Consider the following 18,536-nt stretch of genomic DNA (forward strand, 5'->3'; position numbering starts at 1 on the left):
TCGGTTCTTTTGGATCTCTGTTTGATGGAGTGCAAGGCATCGGGTTTCATCTAGCTTCTCAAGTTGTACCAACTTGGCCTCTACATGTTCATCTTTTGTCATCCTCTGTTCTTATGCCAATCTCAAGGCCGGAATCTCTATCTCTAGTGGTAAAACTACCTCAGTACCATACACCAACTCAAAAGGAGTGTGACTTGTAGATGCCTTATGGGTGATGTTGTAAGCCCAAACGGCTTCGATGACCTTCTGATCCCACTGGCTCCTATTCCCTATGGCCATTTCCCCCATGGTTTTACAAAGGAGGCCATTGGTCCACTCCATTTGTCCCATGGATGCTGGATAATATATGCTAGAAGTGCGATGATCAATACCCATGCGATCCATGAGCAACTCCACTGCTTCATTTAAGAATGGACTCCCATGGTCAGATACTATTTCCATGGGTGTGCCAAACCTTCTGCAGATACGTTCAAATATGAAATTTGAAACTGCCTTACCATTTGCAATGGGGAGGGCAATAGCTTCAGCCCACTTAGTGACATACTGAGTGGCTACCAAAAGATACTTCTTTTTGCAGGCAGTCATGGGTAAGGGCCCAACAAAATCTATTCCCACTTCTGAAATGGATGGATGGACATCACTGGGTGATGTTTCCCAGGACAAAATCCTTGCTACCAAATAATTGGCATGGTTCACAAGTTTTGCAATACATAGTGACATCCTTGAACAAGGTCGGCCAATAGTACCCAGCATGTAAAATCTTCTAAGCTGTATAGTGATCGACATAGTGGCCTCCACAAAATCCATCATGATAATGCTTCAATACCTTAGGTACTTCATTTGCATCAATGGCCCATCTTAGTACCCCATCCAGGCCTTGACGGTATAACACCCCATCAAAGAGAGTGTAGCACCTACTATCTCTACGGATTTTCTTTCTCTCATAGCTAGTACTTTCTAGAGGAAAGGAGAAAGTGGTCATAAATCTATAGATACCACCATACCATGGATCCCCAACTTCTATGGCCGCTACAAGGGTTACATCGAGGCTAAATCAATCAAAGCATTCTTCAAGTTGGAACAACCCCCCTTTACAATTTTGAAAGAAAAATCATATTCTTGTAGAACTGCCAACCATTTGGCCAACCGGCCCATGGGATTTGGTGATTGAAGAACCTGCTTTGCAAGACCATTGCTATAGATTATAATGAAGGACTTTCCAGCCACATAATGCTTAAATTTCTCAATGCAAAACACCAAAGACAAGGCATGCTTGTCAGCCTCAAAGTAGCGTCATTCAGTTTCAAGCAATTGTTGAGAAGCAAATCGAACAGGATACATGAACCGATCCTCCCCTTGCTGGAGAAGAATACCTGCCAGAGTGTGCTCACCAAACCCACGATTGATAGAGAAAGTCTTTGACCAATCAGCAATGCATAGAATGGGTTCCAAAGCCAGAGCACTCTTGATTTGTGCAAATCCATGATAACAATCCTCATCCCCATCTTTTAATAGCATAGGCATGGGTCATGTCAAAGCAGCATATTGATCAATGAAGTGGGGATAGTATCCTGCTAGATTGACAAATGAGCATACCTAATGTTTGGTTGTTGGCGAGGAGAGGATAGCTTCTACCTTCTCGAGGTCAGGCTTGACACCCTTAGATGAGACAATATGCCCCAGTAACTTCCCTTGAGTGGCTCCAATGGTGCATTTATCAGGGTTGAGGGTGCCATTCACATCATTGACCCTTTAGAAGGCCAACCTAACCTTCATGACGTGCTCCTTACATGCCGAGAATATACAAAAATCATCTAAATACACCTCCAAGAAAACCCCCAAATAAGGAGCAAACACCATCTGCATAAATCTTTGAAAGGTAGTAGGAGCATTGGTGAGGCCAAATGGCATTACTTTGAATGCAAATGTCCCCCAAGGTGTGGCAAATGTGGTTTTAAGCACATCCTCCTCAGCAATTTTGATTTGATAAAACCCAAAGTAACCATCACAGAAAGTATACATCTCATGACCACTTATCTTCTCAAGAATGAGGTCTTGAAAGGGCACAGGATGATGGTCCCTCTTGGTGGTTGCATTGAGTTTTTTATAATCGATGCAGACCCGCCACTTGTTTTTCTTTGGGGTGACTACCACTGGTGAAACCCATTCAGTATTGTGAACCGGAACAATAAACCTAGTTTCTACAAGCTTCTGCAACTCTGAGCGCAAAGCGTCGGTCTGTAGGGGCCCTAATCTCTGATACTTATGAGCCACTAGCTTAGCATCAGGCTTCAGCTCTATCTTGTGTTCTATGGCAGTCACATGGCGAAGGTGGTGGTAGCTAGTTGCGAAGAGGTCAAGGAACTCTTTGAACATTTCTAGGAACTCATCTTTCTCACTCGGAGTGAGGTCAAGGGAAAGCATAGATTCAAGCTATTGAGGACTAGCTGTTACCTTTTCTGTAGGTGGTGGGGTCAGAGACACCCCCATCATGTAAACTTCCTCGTTTAAGAACTCCTAAGCCCTGTCCGATTCTTCCATTGATTCAGACACTGAGGATGAGAGAGTATCACTGTCTTGCTCCTCTTCTTCTTCTGGTTCAGTGGCACTTGGTTGCATCGGGATCTTCTCCTTAGAAGCACCAAAAGACATGTGTCTTGTCTTCCAATAACTGATTGCATCACTCTTTCTCAACCATGCTCTCCCGAGTATGGCTGGGTAACTCCTGCCTGTATATTCGATGTCCACTACATAGAAATTGACGATGGTGGTTAACCCATTGATAGTGATGGGCAAATCCTCAATGACTCCTAGGGTGGTGAGTCATCGACCATCTGCTACCTTGATTCGAGTGGAGGAATGCCTTGTGCATTTCAAATTCAATTTCTTCATGATACGGGGCACCATGATATTACATGCAACTCCCCCATCGACACACACACTTTTGACACGGCAATTATCTATGATGACATCTACTGTATGCGGGTTTGATCAATTTCTTCAGAGATAGAAGAAACCTCTTGTACCTTTTCCTTTTTCTTGCTCCTCCTTGTTGAGAGCCCTTGCTACAGCTCATGTCTCACCTTAGGGCTTAATGCTATTAGTTGAGGAAGCGTGATGCTCAAAGACTGATGAGCAAGGTCCTGAATGACTGAATAGTCCTCTTGTCCCGAGCCAATGGGAAAATCCGAGGGTGACCACTTACTCCTACAATATCTTTTAGTCTTCTCTATTGGTGGGTCTGCCATCTCAGCATCTGAGGGCTCTGAGAAGGACACCTTCTTCTTGGGGCGGGCCGTTGGAGAGGGATCGGAGGTGGTACGACTTCTTTTCCTGAGGTCAAGGATCTCTACATCAAAATCCTCAGTGCTTGATTCACTTAGAAGATTCACCCTTTGAATATTCGGGAATTCTGTGCGATAATGACCCTTCTGGTGGCACTCGTAGCACACAACATTGGCATGTTCTCTTGGAGGGCAATTGGCTTGATTTTCGATGCCCACCATCTCAAGTCGAGATCATTCAGGGCCTTGGCTAGGCCATTAACTCCGGGTTCTTTAGCAAGAGAGTTCGAGGGAGTAGGAAGGAGGGGGGCTCGTGGGCGAGACTGGGGAAATCTTTCAAGTAGAGGTTGAGGATATACTCCTTGTTGAGGGTAAGCATCTAAGGGAGGACCATACATTTGAGGTGGAGGTGGTGGATACATCCTTAATTGGGGGTGGGGGTATGCCCCTGAGTTAGAACCCCCAGGTAGTTGTTGCAAGAATTGAGGGGGTTGCGGAGGGACAATCGTCTTCTTTGAAGTGGGACCAGTTTGAACTTTATCAAACTTTTGAGCAATTTCATGTGCTAGCACCATGGTTTCTGGATTCGCCCATTTAAGCTTGAGGCATCACTTGCTCCAGCTATGAGGTAGCTCAGCACATGCTGAGTCATTCTAGCTCAAAATTCGGTGTTGTCCTCCTATGTGGCAATTAAATAGTCCAGGAGCACGGTCGCTCGATCCACGTATCGATGTGCCATCTCACCTCTTGACTGCTTCAAGTTTGCCACCTATAGGTACACATTCTCGGGCTCCTCTTCTTTGCCGAAATACTCGATCATAGCTACTATCAACCTCAACCAACTTTGGCAAACTACTTCTCGTACCACACTTGAGCCAAACCCTCTAGAAATGTGGGAAGAACCAATAGCCATCTATCTTCAGTAAGAAAGTTGAGAGAAACACAATGGCGCTTGAAGGCCACAAGATACTCATTTGGATTTTCTTCCACCCAACCACAGAACACAGAAATGTTAGCCATGCTTGGAAGATGGAAAAGAGAGAGACGAAATGGGGCTTATCTATTGGCAAACAATGGAAAGAGGTAGCTTGAACTGAAAATCAAGTGAAGATACATCTACAAAGCACACATTGGTAGGGTAGGGTGTGACTGGTGTATTGTGAAATATTATACAGGAATAATCTTCAGCATACAATAGCTCATAGACAATCTTAAGAGGACCAACCCTCATGATATTACATCCATCTTTACAAGCAAGGGTTAGAGACATGGTGCTGCATGAGGTTGTTCATCAAGGCAAACAAGAATGCCATGACAAATGTCAATAGTTGGAGAGCTTGCACATCACCTTTAGCTTCTTCCAGTTCTTGTAGTCGCCATGCTATTTCTTCAAGGGGTGTGCAGTTTGGCATCCTTCTTTTGTGCAATGTCCTTAAGGACCTTTCTAATGATCTTCCGAAGTTGGTAAACTCATATCAAATACACCCAACACTTAGTTTCATGATGACCACAACCTTTGCATTCCTTACAAATGATCACGCTCATTTGTGGCTTGCGGCTTTGTTGGGGTGGTGCTTCCACTCGCTTCATGCGTGATTGAAGTACAAGCTTCACGTGCCAAGAAATCAGCAACTATATTTTGAGCTCGAGGGATATGTTGAATTTTTGCCTCTTCAAATTGTTGGCAAAGTTCCAATGCTTGTTGATGTCGTGGAACCAAGCCTTTGCTCCGCACCTTCCACCTTCCACTAACTTGTTCACACACAAGTTGAGAATCTCCTTGCACCTCAAGTTGCTTGATGTGATGTTCTTGCACCTTTTGTAGCCCAAAAATGAGTGCCGAGTACTCAGCTTGGTTGCAAGTACTTGCTAGTGCAAACTTGCTATAACAATACACCTCACCCAGTAGCCTTGGTCGAAGGTTTGTATGCACCGTCAAATTGGAGGAGCCAAGATGTCATCACACCAAGACTAAAATCTGAACATCCCAAGTTTCTCGGTAGCCCAAGATAGGTAGAAGGAGAGGGTGGGGAGAATTCAATACTTGAGCAAGACATTCAGCACTAAATAAACTTGCAATCCTTTGTTGATAGTTTATCTTTAGACCAAAAAGAATTACAACTTGAAGTTCAAAATGAGGCACAAAAGGTTGATTAGGTACAAAGTGATTCCTTGGTCGAAACGTTACCAACCATAGCAGCGCTAGAAATCTTTGTGTGAGATCAAGAAGAAATCATTCAAGATGAGCTTATCCACAGGAATTAATAAGCAGATGCACCAAATCTCCCCCCAAGCTTGGGGAGCATCCCACCCTTCGAAGAATGTCACCCTTTTAATTACCTCCGATACAGCAAGTAGCTCGATCACTGCACAATGAGTAGAATTGAGATCAAAGTCCTCCCAGTGTATCACTAGTTCTTCACCTTGAGTCATCCATGGTGTATCATCCCACCCATCGTCTCCTTGAACAATGTATTGTACAATCAGTTGTTTAAGATCGACATGAAGATCAAGGAAGAGATCTCACCAATTGGTAGCGGAGGACCAAGCACCAAATCCTTGAACTCATCGAGAAGGGTCATAAATATCCACCCTCCTTGTGTGGCATGCATCCAAGGAGTGAACTTAAAAAATTTCAAAATGTATGATCCAGTATTAGATATGAATAGAGCACATGAAATTAAGTACTTTTGCTTTTTACAACATGAGGAAACTCCCTACGGTTAGAGAGTTACAGTTCATGAGATTTCACCATATAAGCAATATCATTACACTTTCATCACTTCCTATTTGTTGGCCCATTGGTAAGTCTTCCTTTTGTGAATGGGGAGGTCTTGGGTTCAATTCCCACTCCTTAATAAAAAGAGAGGAGAGGAGAAGAGAAAGAGAAAGAGAAAGAGAAGAAGAAGAAGGTAGAGGGGGGGGGGGGCACGAGGTCTGTTTTTGCAGATGCGCAAGAGCAGTTTTGCGTGGCGCCGCACAAAAGATGCACAGAAGTGATTTTGCAGATGTAGTCGACCAGAAGATGCATGGCGCCACATAGAAGATGCGCAAAAATCTAGAAGATGCGTAGGAACCATAGGCGGAAGACACAGAAACTGAGAAGTTTTTTAGTCACAGCGACAGAGAATTGCGAACAGAAGACACGCAGATTGGAGGCGCCGAAGTAGAGAACTGCACATGGAAGGTGCTGCAGAACTACATCCAGCCATAGGAGTAACAAATTTTATGCCACTAGCCATGGAGATTTCGATCCCAGCAGCCACACCAGTTCTATTAACTAGAAAAGAATTCAAGACAAGAGGCTAGACGCTAGGCATGGCGATGCTCGAGGGCCATATAGGAAAAGGGAATGTGAGGGGAGAAGCATTAACATGGGTGGGGAATAGGGATTAAGAGGGGTGGGAATGAAGAGGGAGACTATGGCACAAGGGGAGAGGGAGAGGGGAAAGAGGAGCATGTACATAATGGGACGAGGAATGTAGAGATGGAGACATCAAGGGAGGAGGGTCATGCTTTATTTGAAAGGAAGGATGGGGGGAAAAAATCAAAGTACTAGCTAGGTGGCTTTATAAGAATGAGTGTGTCCCATCAAGGAAAGCTGTAGTGATGGAGAACTGCAAGCAGAAGACATGCAGATTGGAGGTGCAGAAGTAGAGAACTGCACATGGAAGGTACTGCAGAACTACACCCAACCGTAGGAGTAACGAATTTTATGCCACTAGCCATGGAGATTTCGATCCCAGCAGCCACACTAGTTCTATTAACTAGAAAAGAATTCGAGACAGGAGGCTAGACGCTAGGCATGGCGACACTCGAGGGCCATATAGGAAAAGGGAACGTGAGGGGAGAAGCGTTAACATGGGTGGGAAAAAGGGATTAAGAGGGGTGGGAATGAAGAGGGAGACTATGGCACAAGGGGAGAGGGAGAGGGGAAAGAGGAGCATGTACATAATGGGACAAGGAATGTAGAGATGGAGACATCAAGGGAGGAGGGTCATGCTTTATTTGAAAGGAAGGATGGGGGGAAGAAATCCAAGTACTAGCTAGGTGGCTTTACAAGAATGAGCGTGTCCCATCAAGGAATAGCCCCCTCCTTTTATAGCCAAGAGAGGAGGTCTCTTCCAATAAATGCATCCTCCCACATGCATGGTGTGTGTGGAAAAGTCTCCCATGTGGGCTAGGCGGTTACGCACTCTCAATTGTGTCTGACAACCCTTGGCCTCATTTTCCCACATATATCAACCCCCATATCCCAAGTCTAAGATACTCCCCTGGTCTCTTCCCAATTTTATAATACATTCAATCATCTAGGAGGACAAGTGGAGGGTTGGCACAAGGAATCTTGCCACCTCATCCTACTTTCCCCATTATTTAACTTGCATTCTTGGACTATCTACACCCCCCCCACATGGGCCTATCCTACATGGAGGGAATAATATCCATCTCCACCTATTTTATATTACTTCTCCCATGGTCCTTAGTCCATGTCTCACTAAATGTAGGCATGGGACCACTTAGGTGGAGGGCTGGCACATGGAGGAACCATGCCATCTTAACATTTTATAATATAACTACCATGGATTATGTACAACACACCTTATGGTCCTCTTATGTGGAAGGGTGGCACATGATCATGTCCTGCCACCTCAACCCTAGGCCCACCCTAGGCCCTATGCACACCATATTTTATTATACTATTGCCACACGTACAAGCACACACATATAAGCCTTTTACCTTGGTCAAATTTATCCATAACACCACCAATTTGGAAGCTGATCCTCATGTGCAAACCCTGAGAGTGCATTTTTCAAAAGCATAGGACAACATGGTGAAGATTTTGAGAAAGCTTTCCATAGATGATGATTTACAATGATATAAAGTCATCGTGAAAGAGTTCATTGAAGCCATGGTCGATGGATGGTTGAATCGCACATTACTCATTACATGGTTTGTTTGGTCGCCACTTTTTCCACAATTTTAATTGCAATCAAATTTGTTTCTTAGGTATTTGCCTCATGCGTCTTTCTTATGGATGCAGCACCATTCTTTATGCTCATCGTCCATGGCTTCTAGAGCAATATGGTTCATTAAACATTTAGAGTGCCCAAGGGATGGAGAAGTTGGCTTGTAGAGCTCGAGGTGTTTATTTAAAAAGTAAAAGGCATGAAGTTGGGATTCATGGAAGCAATGCTCTTCGTGAGATGTTTGAGTGGTTCTACCATGGTATAATTAGGTCCTTCTATGCAAGGGAAAAAGCTTTGCATCCCAAGTAGTTTGTTAGAATCAAATGAGTAAAAAGAGCACTTTGTGGAAATCTTCGCAAGCTTACGAAAAACACAAAAGGTGGTTAGCAACTAGAAGTCATGTAGGAAAGCATTGGATCGCCAAACAAACTGTGCATTGATATTAATCCAAACCTTAATTTAATATTTATTATAGTGTTTTGAGAACACATTTGATTTATTGGCTCATTTTTTTCTTTAAAAAAGCGTTACATTCAACCAATGATACTTGATACATATACCGATCTTATTCTACAATCATGCATATTCAAACAATAATATTTGCTTCATGCACTAGAGTAATAAAATGTCCAACATGGGGCTATAATTATCAAAATCTTTTAAGAAAAAGTTTATGATTCTTTTGAGAAGATGGGTGAAAGTCTACACAATTTTAGTTGAATCATAAACACTTGCTGTAGCCCCCATAGTAATAGAGCTTCCAAATCCTTCCTGCTAATCTTTCCCCAAAAGTTGAAAGAGCAAGATATCGCCTAACCAAAATGCACTTATGGTCTGATGGAGGTAAGGGCATAATGGACACCATTTTTGAAAGTGCCCTGCATTTGATTAGCTCCTCCTTTACATGAGGTGAGTATAAGTTTGCTTTACATCCCATTAATGTCCAAGTGTAGACTTTGCACCAATGATACCACCTCAACCCCCATGTTGCATTGCAAAATCATGAACTTCATTAACATCCTGAAAGTTGTAATAATCGAATCAATAAGCTTTTTTGAGAATCTTGGAATAAAATACATTACATAATCAATATTAAAAATTTCATCAACTTACAATTTGTTTGGCATCTCTTTCATTGTAACCCTCTACACAAATATTGATGGAGATTTTTCTCTCATCAATGTTTGTAGGGGGTGCTGATGATAAGGCTGCCACACTGCTCTCAATCCTCAAACTTTGTTCTACCTCTCTACTGATACTTTTGCCTGGACCTCATGGAGCACCATCTTTGTGGCTCCCGCATGAGCTAAGTCATGCATTTCCTCCCATACACTTAATATTGAATGCTCCAATGTGTTGGCAGTCACCAAATCGATGCACCTATCAAGCCCCTCCTCTGGAAATCCTAGGTCAATAATACTCTCCCAAGTGAAGATTGCCTCTTATGCTTCATCCTCCCTCAACTTCTTCACATATTGCCTCTAGCAGCCTCCTCTAGGACAGTTATTTTTCTCAGGGATTGGAGAGACTCTCCCTCCTTTGATGAGACTTCTATAGGGTCGAGTTGGCATTTTCAGCCTTAGCCTTGGTTTCTTTCTACCTCATTCTTCTGAGGTGTTTTTTATTACATGCTTAGCATGTTGTATTTTCGCATAGAGCTTGCTCTAGCGAGTTTCTTTCTTACTTAATATAAGTCTCTTTTTTGCCAAAAAAAAAAGAAACAAATATTCTTTGTTTTCAATCAAAACATATGAAAGTGTTTGCAATAAAACCTCTTCTATCATACCCTCCTTGGCTTCTTCCTCTCCTTCCTCTTCTTCCTCTTCTTCCCCTTCTACCAGAGTGGGCTGTCTCATAGAGGATGTACTAGCTACTTCTTGAACCATAGCCAACTCTATGCTAGACGATGTTTTTACCTCTGTAGTGTGCTTCCTTTTTCTAGTGTTTTGGTGGACCCACTCCAAGGCAAGGTTGGCTTCGGTAATGACATTTAATTTAGATTTTGTTCTACATATGTTTCTTGATCTGCTGCAAGAAGAGTAGGTATTTCTTGTATGAATGGATGTGCAGGGGTGTCCTCCATTTCCAACATGATTATACAATATGCTAAGGTAAGGATACAAACCGAAAAACTATAGGTCCCATCTGGAGATCCAACTCCTCCTCCTTTGATAAGCTGGTTGCATTTTAACCCAAGACATTAGCCTAAACTCTTGAGGAATCTAAACATCACTATCATCCTTCAAAATGTGACCCACACAAGATTGAATTGATAGCTTTGGTCTAGGGGAAGGAAAGTGCTTCACCATTGTAGAAAGAATGGGAGCAAGCAAAGAGAGAGAGGTTGGAAGGAGGAAGAGGTTGAGAGGAGGAAGAGGTTGAGAGAAGGTTGAGAGGAGGTTGAGAGAAGGTAGAGGTTGAGAGGAAGGTCTTGAGTCAATGGGGATAGTTTGGGGGGATTCCGGAGGTGCTTGGGGGGCATGGGGACACTTTTGGAAAGTTTTCATTTTTTCAAGAGGGGAAAAAACTCACAAATTTTTGGGCCCACCAAGAGGAGGGTAGGGGGACCAACCCAAAAGTCAAGGGGGGAGTAAATGTCCCAGGAGGTGGTGGGTGTAAGAGGGAGTCAAGTGGGAGCATAGCGGGGACAAAGGGAGGTCTCTCCACCAATGAGAGGCCAATATGAAATCCTCCATTCTTTTAATGCCCAAGCATTCCCTTTGGCTGGTTTGCTAAATAAAATCTTAAGAGCCTAATCCAAGAGGCCCTTTTTGAGTCCAAAATTCTCTAAATGCACTTTGGAATAAGTGGCAATCATAAATAATTTATTTCTCAAAATTTTTTGATCAATATAATTACAATGTTATTATTTGGTGTAATTTCTTACACATTTAGTGATTCAAAATATGGTTTGCATGAATATAGTATTTTGAGATCATTCAAGGTTTTCATGAAGGGTTGCTTTGATTTCTTTTGTAGTCTAAAACAAGTCAATCATAACTTTTCCTCCCAATCTCAAAATATTACTTGTTATCCTACCATGTTGTAGCTCATCTTGTTCCCATCACAATGGCATAAGAAACATCCAAATTAGAGTTTAGGAGAAAATTTATGATTGATGTAATGTTGGGGATAAATTAGACATCGAAAGAGGAGAAAGGGGGGAATGATTTTTATTTTCTTTTGGCATGTGCATGCAAGCGCAACTTAGGCCAAGACAAGATGTCTGGCTTGGCCTAAATCATGCTGCACACCTCCTAAAGAAATATTTTTAAAATCCACTTTCTCTTCTTTGGAAGCTCATTGAGTCTTATGCACCAAGACCTACTTGTCTTTAATTGTGTAAGACTCAACGCAGTGCACTCATTGAGTGGATTATCTTTTACTGAGACTCAATGCAACGTGTGCTGAATAAACTATCATCCTAAATAAAATGTTATATAGCTCTTTCCAGCCTCCAAGACTTTTATTTCACCAATTAGATTTTATCTATGATCCATAGAAAATTCTCATATTCCTAATCAAAGAGTACTCCCTTAACTTAGTTGATTAAAACATGAGAGAATTATACCACCCAGTCTCTACAAGATATACAGTTAATTCATGAACGATCATACTAAACATTCATACATTGAAATGTAACACTTCCATATTTTAAATCAAAATTATTAGAAATAGACACAAAAAGATTCCATATGCAATTCCCTTAAACCGAAGAATAAAAATAAACAAACTATCTCGATGGGATACAGCAGTCAAGCAACCAAAAGATCTTGCATCTTCATGCCTCACATCGACAATCTTGATCTTGACACTTGAATTTTATTGATTCTACCATTTCACTTAGCTCTAACTACCAAGCATCACCACCTGAAACACACAACTCAATACACTCTTCAATTACTCTAAGTAACTCCTCACATCTCACTTGCACAAGCATGGATGTTCATTCAAATCAAAGGGGAAATCTTTACAAATCATATCACTTTGTGTCCATGACATAGAAAGTGACTCATTTGTAAACCTAATCTATTTACCCTAGGCACTTCACCTTGAGTTGAATCACAACCCAAATAGTACATTCTTTAATGGCTCATTTTGCTCATAGTTTATCTTATTCTGCATGAACTGTGTCAATTTGGACCTATGATCTCACTTGCTCGATTATCCTCTTTTAGATTTTAGTCAATAGAAAGCATGTCTCAGGTAGATTTACACTCTCTTTGGGACTTATAGGCTTGCTTTGCATGCATTGAGCTTATTGGTCATCCAAGTAGGAAGGTGTTTTCCATTTCCCTTCTTCGGTCTTTGAAAATTGCTTATAGGCACAGATACATTCTTTGTTATAGATCAACTCATCTTTGCTTAGACTCAAGCTACTTCTTCCTTTTCCATAGCCTTGTATTAGGATGCGTTAAACTTTCTTTATCAGTCTTGCCTCTTGATTGTAGAGCCTAAGTGCTAAGAAATGCATAGGCTTCATGGAGTTTTTTGACATAATCCTCACTGGTTTGAATCTTTTCACGATGTTGTTTGGGGAAATCCTCGTCCCTGTGTTGGGTGCTCAAGTGTCCCAAACTAAGGCTCATGATTCCATGTCTTTATTTGAAATCCCTTCTGTTGAACCCACACGCTATGCTTACAAAACTATGAGTGACCTCCTCGCAGCTATTCTATTTGCAAGTAATGGGCTGTGATAAATGCACACGGGGAGGACAATTGGACCTAAGGGGTCAAATAACAATCAATTGCATGACATTTCATATTTGAATTAGTTGCAAAGAAATTGCCTTTTAGATCCCATGAATATTTTCAAAAAAATGGGCTATTATATTTGCAACTATTGGGTTGTGAGGGAGACACATGCGGAGCAGAAGAGGACCTGAGGGGTCAAAGAACAATCATGTATAGCTGATTGTGGAACCATTTTGGGGATGCATATCATCGCGCTAATGGAAAATTTGGGGCTGATTTGTGCTCTCATTTTTGTTTGTTTACTAAATTTGGGATGACTGCCACATTGGGCCCAACATTGAGGGGCATTGTATTGAACCTACCCTATTAATTCAATAGTCATCATCTGTCATGCTACATAGTAGTACTTGCAAGTGTCCTCCTCCTTATCTCAAATGCTAGTTCTTCTCGCATGACATGTGTCACTTCATTGGCTCACAATGGCACACATGGACCAAAATAGTGCCCAATGTGGACCACAACATTATTTCTTGATGCAAGACACGTGGTGGTACGTAAGCGAACTTGTCAGCCCATGTGGAATTGACGTGGGATAGGTGCTCATGGTGACATATAGACCCACCCATTGGCCCATGTTGACCATCGCACTAGTTCTTAATATAAGGCATGTGGCCTTTTTGTAGACTCATGGTGCTGCCTACAAGTCCGTTGTCCTTGTTGGCCATGTTGCATTGGTTGCTAATGCACATGTGCAAGCTGCCATAGACTAGTGCTAGTTCATAATTCAATCATATATAGGCCACCTGTACTACCTAGTAAGGACATGTGGAGCCATCTTAAAAGGTTTGTATGGCAACGCTGTTTAAGAGCTTTTCAACATGTAAGAATTTTTCAAGAGCAAGCTCATGGTCGTGCACACAAAGTCACAAACCATCCTGGTAGCCCATGTTACCACCCCCAGAGCTACTTTCTAACTAGCTTAGTATTCTAGAGCAATTTTTTTACAACCTAATACTATATCACAAGTCATGTGCCATGTTTATCAAAATTGCCTAGGAGTGCTAGAGTTTAGAATAGATGGTTTTTTCTTTTTGAATTTCCATGTGTAATTCTTTTGACAATAAGATTGTTTAGGTTTAATACAATAATCTCTCTCTCTCTCTCTCTCAACCATGTAAATTATAATGAAAATGATGCTATTATTGAATGTCCAATATATACAGAGGGAACCAATATGTACAAAGGAATGCAAAGTAAACTGGTACATGTGCATTTTACAAAAGGGCTTCAAGGGGTTTCTTTGGAGGATATTCTCGAGAGGCAACTTGAAGGAATGCCTCCATCTATATCCTCACTATTTTGTCAATATATGTGGGAGATCCGAATAAGATTGACAAATATATTCGATGTTTGTCCAATTTGTATATATGAGATAATTCCAACCTAATGGGAAACATCCACTCCATTCCAAGTGGTATAGAGCAATAGACATACACATCAAGGATGTTGTTATCGAAGGTATCCTTATATAATATTATAATATAATATCAAATACTTTCATAGATGATTTTGTTTTGTTTATACAATTGGCATATGATATACATTTCATACAATCTACAAATATGTTAAATAGCTTATCTTAGGATGCCATTAAAGTCTATAATCCATCAAAGTGTAAAAGAGACACTATGTAAATCACTAAAAAATATTAAATCTTAGTATTGACAAGGGGATAACAAATAATGTCAAAAGAGTAGATTCTTGCGGCTAGAATGAATGAGAAAGTAGAATTAGCCATTTAGCTCTCATGAGCATTAGGCGGAGAGCAACTCCAAAACAATGACGACTTTTGCTGTGTACTGACTTATTTAAGAGCTACAATGACGGTGAATGGAATTTTGAAGGTTGCTTCCCACGACAGGCAGCAACTGTTATATTTCGTAGCTTGCGTTGGAAAATAGGCCTCAAAAGGAGCGACGCCAGTGAAGATATGCATGGGGACCATGATACCATTTGTTGACAGATAGGTCAGTATGAAGGTTTCCTGGGTTGACTTTCATTTCCGAAGTCCTTCCGAAAAGTTTGAGCTCCCCTATAAATCAGAGGTCGTTCCTACAGTCCCGGATCGAGGAGACCATCAAGAATATTTCGAGCTAGGATCAAGGAGCTGACATCAGCTAGGCATCGCGTCTTGGATTTAAAAACTGAAAGTGCACGGGAGTTGAACATAAACTGGTACAGTCATTCGCGAGAAAATGAATTCCACAAATACAGACGAAATTTAAGGATTGCTTGCTGTGGGATCAACTGCTTACGATCTCGCCTTCGTGTTTGAGCGAGCTCAAGGTTTCATACTTTTTTGAATGAATAAAAAAAATTCAAACACTGTGACACGTCGTGGGGCATGCTTCATCACCCACTTAAAAGAAAACAACATATAAAGCTTCATGACTTATAGAGTAGGTGTGTTTCATCACATTCGTACGCAAATATATGACAGTCTCAATTGTATATAACGCTTAGGAGCATCTCAGTTTAGAGCACTCACTTTATAATGTATATAACGCTAAGTACCATAGCACTCCCACAATTAAGTTCTAGCGAGTTTGTAGCTTGCCGTTAGTGTGGATGGATGCTACTACTCATTCTTCTTTGCTAGTTAGAGCATTTGGTTTGTGTGGTCAATGTAATCATAGATTCATTACAACTGAGCAAGAATAAATATTGAACAAAGGACCTCCACTCGACAGAATTTCTGCATATGAAAATTGTTTCGTTATGCACCCTTTAGAGGTCAAAGTGAACTAAAGGGTATAAACTCGAAAACAACATTTCTTTTGCTATGTGCCTTTAGAGATCAAAGTGAATCAAAGGGTACAAACTAGAAGGTCACCGAATCTCACAATATGTTTACAAATCTAGACCGTGGTATTCAATAACAAGGAGTAAAGTCGGGTTCTTCATGAAAGGAAGCATTTTTTATTGAGTGGGAGCAAATAATAAAATAGCATATATCTAGATCTTACCATAATTAAACTAGTCAAAGAATTGGCATTGCAAAAGATATGTAAGCCCAACTTTTATGGATCTTCATTCTCTATTTTCAAGGTGATTTTCTGTGAGGTTCATCATTGTCAAGCAAGTTTGCATCAATCAATAGTCTACCTTGGAAAAGAACCAACTTAGAGCTTTGGAAAGCCTTGTGCTTTGCTTTCATGCCATTTAAAACTTTATCATTAGAACTTGAACTTTTTTCTCTATACTCCATCAACATCATAGTTAAGATTGCTAGTTTATGTTTTTGTCATGTCACCTCTACGTGCATTGTAAAATAACTTATACAAAGATATTCTTAGATGAATGCAACATTAGATACACAATGTATGGGAACCTAAATAATTTTTTATTTAATTAAAACTTTTAAATCAAGATTCAAGGCTCGAAGATGGAGCACTTAGGTCTAGAACTCCACTTGTGTGTAACCATTAGAGAAGATCGTACTTTCGTGCCACCAAGGTTTTCTTTTTAAAGCCTTTACTTTTTGATATCAAGTACGTAGTAATATGAGAGATCTACTTTAAAGTCAAGGCACACACAAGCATGCATGCACACTGCCATGCACGCATGCATGCGTACACATGCGCACTCACACATGCAAATGCACACGTGTGTGCACATGCACGCACGCATGTGCACACATGAATACATACATGCATTAAAAAATGCGCGCATGCGCGCGCACACACACACATGCATGAATGCATGTGTACACACACATGCACGTGTGCATGTACTCACGCATGCACGCGTGCGCATGCACACACACATGCATTATGATGATGACAAATACAAAACATACAATGCCAAAGATAGTGTGCAAAGTGCGTATCCAATTGTGCTAGATAGTATATAGTCATATGCTACTATATACGTCATGCAAAGAAATGTTGTCAACCTAGGTGATCACATGAGGAAATGCACTTGCTAATGGAGAAACTAATACTTCTAAGTATCCTAACATATCCACATGATCAATTATTAAACTTTGATTTATAACATGAACTTAGAATCAATGCTGCATATTACAATTAAATCATGAGAATGAGAACAAACACAATTTTTGAGCGTCCGTATCTTGTTGGTACTCCCATTATTTTTATTTAATTTGAGAGATTTTAAAGAGTCTCACATTTTTCTTAATTACACCCATTTCTTCCTTTAATAGTCACCTATTAATGTGAAGGAATACACTTTACCTCTTATGGATCTAACATTCAATGAGTGTATTAGTTATAGATACCACTCTTCCTTTGGGAATTCCTCATGGTTGTGTTTTCTTGTGATACACCCCTTGCAAGTCAGCTTGGCCTAGTGAAGATGAGGAAAGCTACTTATAAAACCCTTTTTATTCATAAAAGTCACGCTTTTCATGTCAAACCTTTCATGCCATAAGAGTTATTTCACATCCATTTGGGAGATATAGACTTTAAAGTTTGGTATAGATGATGTATGTTTATAAAGACTTCTTCGTGAACTCCTATAGAGTATGAGGTATATGCCGCTTGTAGATGAATAATTTGGTGTGAAATACATTGAGAATATTTATTTTATAATTGTGGAAACATTGGTATAGGCTCATTGACATGTCTATTGGAGGATAATTGTCTATATATTCATTAGGGCCCCACAGAACCTATTCCAAATATTTTATAAATAGTTTTGAGGAAAAACATCCAACGACTATGAATGGTTCTTGCAATGACTACCTTCTCTACAAGGTGTACAAATAGGTGCACCTAAGTTGCCCTAATCCTTGAGGAAAGTGCTTCTCAAGCAAGCACACAACTTTGATGGAGTCCACCATAGCCTTATCGATATCAGCTCATTGAGGAGATAGCTTTTTGAGACATCCATCTATTTCACATATTAAGCTACTTGATTCAAAATTTGCTACTCATTTAGAATCAAATAGAATATAAGGTGATTTGACAATAAGCATACCTCACAATGCCATTGATCATGTCGATAGCTTTCCAACATCTTTTGATAAACATTCTTTCATCACAATTGGAAGGATAAACTATCCAAGAAACAAAAAACTTTTATCAATGCATCACAATCCTAGTTATAGTAATGCATTGCAATCCTAACATAACAAGTATTTGCCACTTTTTGATGCAATTTTTGAGACAAAATACACTAAAAGAAGAACTTTCGCTAAGGGAATAATTTCGGTATCTATCAAAAAAATCCATCAGTATTTTTGTTGGAAACTAAAAGTATTAGCATCAGTATTTCCATCAATGCTCGATGAAAATATTGATGCTATAGACTTTTATTTAAAAAAATAGTGGGATAGAATGGAGCTTGTTACAGATCCATTTTGATCTATTTCATAAGTTTATTACAAGGTAGTATAGAAATAAATACATGCCATCCAAGCTACAATATTGCCTTAAATTCTGTCTCATCATGTATTACAAATTTGCTTTAAACTCTCTCATCATATACATGCCATCCGGCTCAACAAAAGAAAATAATCATAAAAGAAGAAACTAGTTTCTTTAAACTTTCAAGTTTTTTTGTTTA

The sequence above is a fragment of the Dipteris shenzhenensis genome, chromosome 12 (assembly GCF_047967505.1).
Source record: "Dipteris shenzhenensis isolate YYH24624 ecotype China chromosome 12, Dip_SZ_1.0, whole genome shotgun sequence".
NCBI classification, from domain to species: Eukaryota; Viridiplantae; Streptophyta; class Polypodiopsida; order Gleicheniales; family Dipteridaceae; genus Dipteris; species Dipteris shenzhenensis.